We start from the raw sequence: 10,079 nt of genomic DNA on the forward strand, positions 1-10,079 counted from the left end.
ACGATGTAAATACATAGACACCGGCATAGTTACCCAGGAATGTCAGAAGTATTAAAACCAGTTCTAACTCCTGAGTAACTATACTACTGACACCCCTGGCTCCCCATTGGAGCCACAATTAACCCCACCCCCTGCCACCCCCCCCCCCCCCCCACCACCATCCTCAGCCCTTAACTACCCTCCCAACCCAACTATCCCTGAATCCTGAGCTACATCTTGACCTCAGTCCCACATGAGCTCCCTGACTACCACCATGACCACTGCAAGGGCCCTTCCTCTTGATTCCCTTAGTTCCTATTTCTTTTATTTTGTCTTTATCGTTTTTGGTCCATGGATCGTTAATGGGGTCATACCTTTAATTCGAGCAGAGGAAGTAAGGAACTCAAAGTGTCAAAATAGTAAACTGTGTTATAAAGTTTTGTGTTTTGAGCAGAAGAACTCAATTTATGGAACCCAAGAGATTGTAGGGGTTTGTTTCGACTTATTGGCTGGTGACCAATGGATTGGCTAGGGACAGTATTCTGTCCAGCAATCGATAGTGATTGGTTCCTGTCAGGTGGGTTTTCCCGGCGAGAACACGGGAGAAGCCACTGGACCCTCAAGGTGGATGCAGCTCTCTTTCCCTCTCTCCCTCTCTCTCTGCTCCACTGCCTACTGTCTGAAGGCAGAAGCTTCTAGACCCTGAAAGAAGAAGCTGTTTCTCCCGCCAATGCTGGCTGCCTGCTATTTCTGTGGGTCTACAGTGGAAACCATTACAAGATGAAAGAAAAGATAACATTCATCTGAAAGCCTAGATTGAAGAAATACATTAATTGGAAGCAGTCCATCTGAAACAAAGACTCCTATGCGTTTACTTTCATCATTATTTTACACCCCTCTTTCCCCTTTGTATTTGTTTGTTTGTGTGTGTGTACAGAGGATGGGGGCAAGTTAAAGGTTGGGGGGGAGCGGTTAGAGATCATATAGCAGTCAACCAGTTGTATTTGTTGCATATTTAATTATAGTTACTGTTAATAATAAAAAGTAAATTGTGTTTAAATTTACAAACTTGGTACAGTTATTGCTCAGTTGAACACCTTGGGTATTTTAAAATAAAAGTTAATTTCAGTTGTGTTGCGACTCCAGATCTAGTGGGGCTGAAATTTGGATATGGATTTGAACGTGCACTGGCCCTGGGTGTTGTTACACCACCTAACTACCTCCCCTGAACTCCCAACGACCTCCGACCCACCTCACTATCCTGACCTCCACCCTACCCTTCACCCACTTATCTCACACACTTGCCTTCTCCTGTAGCTTCTCAAAATGGCTTTGGGGCATTTAAATGTAGCAGAATGCGGCAACTGGTGCCGTAAAAAGGGGGCCTGGCTTGGCTTCATCTTATTATCCTACACTACGAAGGAGGACTCTACGCTCCACATTTCTAAAGCAGCCTGGTTCAGAGGACTGGTGAGAAATGAGGAGCTTCAATGCAAGGTATGGAAATAGGAGCAGATGGCAATCCAACCATGATTGCCATTCTTCAGAAGATTCGGCCTAACATTATAATTTTATGTGGGCAGCTCCTGGAAGTAGAGACTACAACCTTCGACTGATGCGCTATTTACAGGACATACCACAATCCCACTGGTCATCCGACTTGCAGAACACATCTGGCTGTGTTCAAGTTGACAATTTCTGGAAAGTCCCATAACTAACCTTTGTAGTGAAACTGATAAAGTACGTTATTGAAATGGCACAATTTGTTAAAATCAAGGCTTAAACCTTGCAAACTCAATTGAGGTTGAATTTCCACGTGGGCTGTATTCAGGCAACTGGGCACAAATTGCGTTAGAAATTGCCCTGTTTTTCTGAAGTGAACAGTATGGTTCAATGTTACGCCCAAATTTAATGCATAATCACAAACATAAAATCTTCCAGGAGCCAGCATAATTGGACAACATTTTTGAATGTCTTTCTTTCCTTTGTATTAAAATATATTCATTCATGCATAAAGCATGGTAACCTGGTGCAGCCTTATTAATACAGCTACTTTGCATTGGTAGTTCTAGCAAAGTGGAGCAGAAACTCTCTCCCCACATTGTGTATATAGTAAATGATGTCTGGAATGTGCTGGTGTGGCCCAATGTAGATTGCGAACTGCCTCAGTTAGTTGTCTCGTAACTCTTGGCTTAAGATGTGCATGTGAGAGAATTGGGCGAGGGTGGGATAATATTTGATTGCAAAACCCACGCAGTCAAATATTCTGCCAACACTGTCATGAGATCTGTCGGAGGGAAAGAAATAAAGTCAGAAAACAATAATAAAAAGCTGCTATACCTCCAGAAAGTGCAGTGAGTTAATTGTGGAATTAGCCTCTTTATTTGAACTGTACCATTTGTTAACGGCACTGTAATTACCCTTGTCAGGGAGGTGAAAATTGGCCAGGTCTCTACACATGATTATTTTCTGGTGACCCCCTACTGAGTCAGTGTAGTTCTGCCATCATGGTTGAATAGCCTGAGGGCGGTACAATGGCCCAGTGGTTAGCACTGCAGCCTCACGGCGCCGAAGTCCCAGGTTTGATTCTGGGTCACTGTCCGTGTGGAGTTTGCACATTCCCCCCCGTGTTTAGGAAAAAAAAATGAATTGGGTCCTCAAAATTATTATTATTTTTTTAAATGGTTGAATCGCCTGAAAAAAGTTCACTCCAAGGCTTCTTGGACAAGGCACAAGAGAGTATTAGCATCCATGGAAATATATCCCACTAAGAACATAACTAGGAACAGGGGGAGGCAATTCAGCCCATTAAGCCCCCTTCGCCATTCAATACGATCATGGCTCATCTCATCTCAGCCTAAACTCCACTTTCCTGCCCATTCTCCATAACCCTTCAACCCATCACCAATTAAAAATCTGTTGAACTCCTCCTTACATTTACTCAAAGTCCTGCATCCACTGCACTCTGGGGTAGTAAATTCCACATATTCATGACCCTTTGAGAAAAGTAACTTCTCCTCATCTCAGTTTTAAGTCTGCTACCCCTCACCCTAAGACTATGGCCTCTTGTTCTAGATTGCCCCACAAGAGGAAGCAGCCACTGTATGTCTACTTTGTCAATACCTATTACCATCTTAAACACCTCAATTACATCTCTCATTCTTCAAAACTCGAGATTATCGGCCTAAACTGCTCCACCTCTCTTCATACAGGGTGGCACGTGGCGCAGTGGTTAGCACTGGGACTGCGGAGCTGAGGACCCAGGTTGGAATCCCGCCCCTGGGTCACTGTCCGTGTGGAGTTTGCACATTCTCCCCGTGCCTGCGTGGGTTTCACGCCCACAACCCAAAGATGTGCAGGTTAGGTGGGTTGGCCACGCTAAATTGCCCCTTAATTGGAAAAAAAATAATAATTGGGTACTCTAAATTAAAAAAAGTAATCTCTCTTTATAAGATAACCCTCTCATTTCTAGAATCAATCTATTCCATCTCCTCTGAACTGCCTCTGATGCAACTACATCCCTCCTGAAATAAGGGAACCAAAACTGTACACAGTACACCAGGTGCGGTCTCACCATTGCCTTGTACAGTTGCAGCAACACTTTTCTACTCGATCCCTATAATATAAAGGCCAAAATTCCATTTGCCTTCCTTATTACCTGTTGCATCTGCATGATAGTTTTCTGCGATTCATGTACGAGGACACCCAAATCCCTCTGCAGCGAAGCACTCTGAAGTTCCTCTCCATTTAGATAATAAGTTGCCTTTCAAACCCGTGAGGGAAGGAAGAGGAGAAGCTTGGAAGGGAGAAAGCTGGGCAGTATAAAAAGTCTTTATGAATTACTCCCCATTCTTGCCATAGATATGTTAATCAGTTAACTGAATGGAGTTTAGCCAATGAATGAGTTCTTCCAGCACAACCTGAACAAGTCCAGTCTTGTGAATAAGCAAAAAACATGTTTTATCTCCTGAGGGCTAACTTGGGAAATGTATCACCTCCTTTGCTGTAAGTGTGTTCGGTCTGTGCTGAATTATCTTTCAGCTGGTGCAATGATACAGCTAGCTACAGTTGCCCTGGGTGAGGGAAGGTAAACATTGATAAGGCTTGAAACTTGCTGTTCTTCCGCAAAGAGCTGTCCTCGACCCAGGGTTTCAGACTGGCACATTCCAAGGCCCAGGACTACGTGCTGAGGGACGCAGTAAAGCTTCGGGCAGCCACCACTAGGGCGCAATAGGGAATGGCAGCCTTTCAGAAATAGTACACCGAAGGGTTGAAATAATAAACATTGAATATGAATACAAAATTATGGGCAGTACGGTGGCGCAGTGGGTTAGCCCTGCTGCCTCACGGCACTGAGGTCCCAGGTTCGATCCTGGCTCTGGGTCACTGTCCGTGTGGCGTTTGCACATTCTCCCCGTGTTTGCGTGGGTTTCGCCCCCACAACCCAAAAGATGTGCAGGCTAGGTGGATTGGCCAAGTTAAATTGCCCCTTATTTTTGGAAAAAATGAATTGGGAATTCTAAATTTTTTTTAAAAATGAATACAAAATTATTGAAATTGTATTGAGGCACATCAGAGAGGGACACATTACATTTGACTGCACTTTGTGTAATTTTAAATTTAAAATGTTTTGCCCCCCCCCAATTTATGCCTAACAGAACGTATATTGTAATCTTTATTTATTTATTTATTTTTAAATTTACAGTACCCAATTCATTTGTTTCCAATTAAGAGGAAATTTGGCGTGGCCAATCCACCTACCCTACACATCTTTGGGTTGTAGGGGCAAAACCCACGCAAGCACGGGGAGAATGTGCAAACTCCACATGGACAGTGACCCAGAGCCGGGATCGAACCTGGGACCTCGGCGCCGTGAGGCAGCAATGCTAACCACTGTGCCACCGTGCTGCCCTGTAATCTTTATTTATTAGTGTCACAAGTAGGCTTACATTTACACTGCAAGGAAGTTACTGTGTAAAGCCCCGAGTCGCCACATTCCAACGCCTGTTCAGGTACACAGAGGGAGAATTCAAAATGTCCAAATTACTTAACAGCACATCTTTCAGGACTTGTGGAAGGAAACCAGAGCACCCGAACGAAACCCACGCAGACAAGGGGAGAACGTGCAACTTCTCACAGTCACCCGAGGCTGGAATCGAACCTGGGCCCCTAGCACTGTGAGGCAGCAGTGCTAACCATTGTGTTACTGCGCCGCTGTAATGTACTTTTACAAATGTTATGAATAAAGTACATTTTGGGGAGAAAAATTTGATAATGTACCCACCCGCAACCCCCATTGATGTCACCCAGTTGAAACGGTAATAGCGGGGTGGACCAGGGTGGCATTCTCTGTCCAAATAAAATTAGACTGTTTTTTGCAGCAGCATGCCCATGGGCAGAACGATTAAAGACAACAGGTCTAATAAACAATAAACAGCTTTAAAATGCACAGTGATAAGTCTACTATGTGATGTGTTTCGAACTTCATGCCTCAGTATTCTGCTACGGGGAGGTTGTTGGCGGGTGCCACCTCGTAACAGGCATAAATCAGAAATGCTCCACTCCAGCTGAACAGCGTGCATGTCCTGGCTCAACAGAGTGGCTGTCTGGCCACCCTTCAGCAGCTCCTACTGTTGCTGGTGATGCCCAGGCCGCACATTCTAGACCGTGACTTCAACTGCATCATCGATAAAATTCTGTCAAGGTCAGGTCTGCTCTGGTGTTGGTAATCCATCCTGATCAGACTTGTATTCTGATGTACCATCAATGACGACAGACGAGAGTCGGAAGAGTAAACTGTGGCTTTAATCAGCTAAAAGATACCTGATGGCAGCCGGTCCCAGAATGATAATGGAGGTTAGCTACCTTTATACTTGAGCCTGAGGGGCGGAGCCAGCAGGGACAAACCCAGCCATGTAACAAACAGTAAGAACAGTAAGTAAAGTAAGAACAGTATGTACAATATATTCACCACATTCACCCCCTGTTAAAAAAGAGTCTGGAGGGGGTGAAGTGGATGGGTTGAATTAGAGATCGAGTCTGTCGGGGGCTCTGACCTTCCGCTGTTATCGCCTCAGTCCCGACTGTGGTGAGGACACTGGTGTAGGATGAAGTGTTGAGGCCTGCGTGTCCAGGAGCGTGTTGTCTTCCGGATAAGTAGCAACGGAGGGAGACGGTGTAGAGTCGTGAGTAGCAATGGAGGGAGACAGTGTAGAGTCGGGGGTAGTGGTGATGGTCGCTGGGGAATCTGCGGGTGCCAAGTCCCGAAGGGAGACTGTGTCCTCCCGCCCGTCATGGTGTGCCACGTAGGCATATTGGGGGTTAGCATGGAGGAGAAGGACCCATTCGACCAGGGGATCCGACTTGTGACTCCTCGCATGCTTCCGGAGGAGGACAGGCCCTGGAACAATCAGCCAGGACAGGAGTGAGACCCCTGAGGTGGACTTCCTGGGGAAGACAAACATTCTCTCGTGAGGTGTCGCATTGGTGGCGGTACACAGGAGCGACCGTATGCAGTGGAGCGCATCGGGAAGGACCTCCTGCCAGCGGGAGACAGGGAGACTCCTAGACCGTAGGACAAGAAGGACGGCCTTCCAGACCATTGCGTTCTCCCTCTCCACCTGTCCGTTTCCTTGTGGGTTGCAGCTGGTAGTCCTGCTTGAGGTGATGCCCTTGCTAAGCAGGAACTGACACAGCTCATCATTCATGAAGGAGGAACCCCGATCGCTATGGATGCAAGTGGGGAAACCGAACAAGGTGAAGAGGCCGTGCAGGGCAGTGATGACTGCGGCAGATGTCATGTCAGGGCACGGGATGGCGAAAGGGAAACGTGAGTACTCATCAATGATGGTAAGAAAGTACACATTACGGTCAGTGGAGGGGAGGGGCCCTTTGAAATCGATGCTGTGGCGCTCAAAGAGGCGGGAGTCCTTTACCAGATGTGCTCTATCCGGCCGATAAAAGTGCGGTTTGCACTCCGCGCAGACCTGGCAGTCCCTGGTCATGGTCCTGACCTCCTCGATGGAGTAAGGCAGGTTGCGGGCCTTGATAAAATGAAAAAAACGGGTGACCCCCGGGTGACAGAGGTCATTGTGGAGGGCCCGAAGTCGGTCTACTTGTGCGCTGGCACATGTACCACGGGATAGGGCATCTGGGGGCTTATTGAGCTTCCCAGGTCGATACAAGATATAATAATTATAGGTGGAGAGTTCGATCCTCCACCTAAGGACCTTGTCATTCTTGATCTTGACCCGCTGCGTATTGTCAGACATGAAGGCAACCGACCGTTGGTCAGTGAGGAGTGTGAATCGCCTGCCGGCCAGCTAATGCCACCAATGTCACACAACTTCCACACTGGCCTGGGCTTCCTTTTCGACGGAGGAGTGTCAAATTTCGGAGCCCTGGAGGGCACGGGAGAAGAAAGCCATGGGCCTGCCCGCCTGGTTGAGGGTAGCGGCCAGAGCAAAGTCAGATGCATTGCTCTCCACCTGGAACGGAATGGACCCGTCCACAGCGTGCATCGTGGCTTCGTCAATATCTGTTTTGATGTATTTGAAGGCCTGCCGGGCCTCAGCCGTCAGGGGAAAAATGGTGGATTTAATGAGTGGGCGGGCCTTGTCCACATAATTGGGGACCCACTGGGCATAATAGGAAAAGAACCCCAGGCATCTCTTCAGGGCCTTGGGGCAGTGGAAGTTCCAGGAGGGAGCGCATGCGGTCAGGATCGGGCCCCAGGCCTCCATTTTCCAGAACGTAGCCAAGGATGGCTAGGCGGGTTGTGCGGAAAACGCATTTCTCCTTATTGTATGTCAGGATAAGGAGCTTGGTGGTGTGGAGGAAATGTTGGAGGTTAGCGTCATGGTCCTGCTGGTCATGGCCGCAGATGGTGACATTATCCAGATACGGGAACGTGGTCCGCAGCCCGTACTGGTCAACCATTCGGTCCATCACCCGTTGGAAGACCAAGACCCCATTGGTGATGCCGAAGGGGACCCTGAGGAAGTGGTAGAGGCGGCCATCGAAGACAGTGTATTGGCGGTCCTCCGGGCGGATAGGGAGCTGGTGGTACGCGGACTTCAAGTCAATAGTGGAGAAGACTCGGTACTGCGCAATCTGATTGACCATGTCAGATATGCGGGGGAGAGGGTACGTATCGAGCTGCGTGTACCGGTTGATGGTCTGACTGTAGTCGATGACCATCCGGTGCTTCTCCCCAGTTTTGACGACCACCACTTGGGCTCTCCAGGGGCTAGTACTGGCCCCTATGATCCCTTCCCGCAGGAGTCGCTGGACCTCCGACCTGATAAAGGCCTTGTCCCGAGCACTGTATCGCCTGCTCCTAGTGGCGATGGGCTTACAGTCTGGGGTGAGGTTAGCAAAGAGCGGGGGTGGGGCAATCTTAAGGGTCGAGAGGCTACAGACGGAGAGGGGGCAGGGGTCCATCGAACTCCAAGGTAAGACTTTTGAGGTGGTATTGGAAATCTAGATCTAGTAGTAGGGCAGCGCAGAGTTGGGGGAGGACGTAGAGCTTGAAATTCAGCTTGCGATTCGGGCGCTGTCGCCTCGTGGCAAGGAGATGCCTAGCGTACACTTCGTTGACTTTGTTAACATACTGCCCCTTCAACAGAGTTATCGCATCCTCGTACAAGGTAGCATCTCTGATACGAAGGAAAACTTGCGGGCTCACCCGGGAGTTGAGGACTCACAGCTTGTGGGTGTCAGCAACGGCGGCGGCAGAGGAATCAATATAAGATTCGAAGCAGCTTAGCCAGTGTTCAAACGTGGCAGTGGCGTCGGCTGCTTGGGGGTCCAGCTCCAGGCGATCAGGCTTGAGCGATGGATCCATCTTAAAATTTTAGCTGATTAAATTGATGTACCATCAATGACGACAGACGAGAGTCAGAAGAGTAAACTGTGGCTTTAATCAGTTAAAAGATACCTTCTGGCAGCTGGTCGCAGAATGAGGGCAGGGTTGGAGGTTAGCTACCTTTATACTTGAACCCGAGGGGCGGAGCCAGCAGGGACAAACCCAGACATGTAACAAACAGTAAGAACAGTAAGTACAATATAATACAGTGGTTCACCACACATTCTACCCACAGGAAGATTTCTGATATCTTCATGCTACTTAGAAGATACAATTGCCCATGTGGAGGACAAGGGTACACATCCTTATCAACGGATGGATAATGGAGCATGAGAAGGCCATTTTGGCAGATTACCGCATTCCCACATGATGGTTGTGCACTCCAAACAGAGCACCCCACCTAGGCCCACTCCCCACCCCAACCCCACAACACCATCTAACCTGCACGTCTTTTGACTTTGGGATAAAATCAGAGCACACAGGGGGAAACTCACGCAGACATTGGGAGAATATGCAAACTCCACAGACAGTGACCCAAGGCTGGAATTGACCCCGGGTCTCTGGCGCTGTGAGGCAGCAGTGCTAACCACTGAGCTATGCCTAAAGAATCGGGCATGTGGGATCGATGCTCTCTCTCTATTGCAGCTAAGAACCCGGTGTGAGCCTCTCTTGCTGATGCTCCATGACAGTGTTTTCAAACTTCTTTTCTCAGGACCCACTTTTACCAACCATCCGATCTTCGTGACCCACACTGGCCAACCTTCGCGACCCACCATTTTCGCATATCGTTAATGCGACAGGTGAGCTTGTTTGGTCCTGATGAGCTCACTTGCTTTGTCATTCAATGTTACATTTCGGCTAAGGACATTTCAGCTGGTGATTTAAGTTCTCCCTGTATCCTTCGAAAAAAATCAAGAGGTTTGTCCCCAAACCTGTCATGCCTAATCTTCAAATGCCGTAATAATAATAATAATAATAATAATAATAATAATAATCACTTATTGTCACAAGTAGGCTTCAATGAAGTTACTGTGAAAAGCTCCTAGTCACCACATTCCAGCGCCTGTTCGGGGAAGCCGGTACGGGAATTGAACCCGCGCTGCAGGCATTGTTCTGCATTACAAGCCAGCTGTTTAACCCACTGTGCTAAACCATGTTGCTAACTTTTGGTTGGTTCAATTGGCTCTGTTTTACAACCTTTGCTCTCGAGCCGCCAGGTATCTTTATGATACCG

The 10,079-nt window shown here is 48.0% G+C and overlaps 1 protein-coding gene across 1 annotated transcript in view; it reads right to left on the reverse strand.

Moving 5' to 3' along the window:
• rmnd5b (required for meiotic nuclear division 5 homolog B) overlaps positions 1 to 3,787 on the reverse strand; it is a 128,486-nt gene extending 124,699 nt beyond the window's left edge. Inside the window, exon 1 of the mRNA XM_072512011.1 lies at positions 3,638 to 3,787. The gene's annotated coding sequence lies outside the window, so the exon portion shown is untranslated. The remainder of the gene's footprint in view (positions 1 to 3,637) is intronic.
• Between the last annotated feature and the right edge of the window lie 6,292 nt (positions 3,788 to 10,079).

Source organism: Scyliorhinus torazame, chromosome 7 (genome assembly GCF_047496885.1).
Source record: "Scyliorhinus torazame isolate Kashiwa2021f chromosome 7, sScyTor2.1, whole genome shotgun sequence".
NCBI classification, from domain to species: domain Eukaryota; kingdom Metazoa; phylum Chordata; class Chondrichthyes; order Carcharhiniformes; family Scyliorhinidae; genus Scyliorhinus; species Scyliorhinus torazame.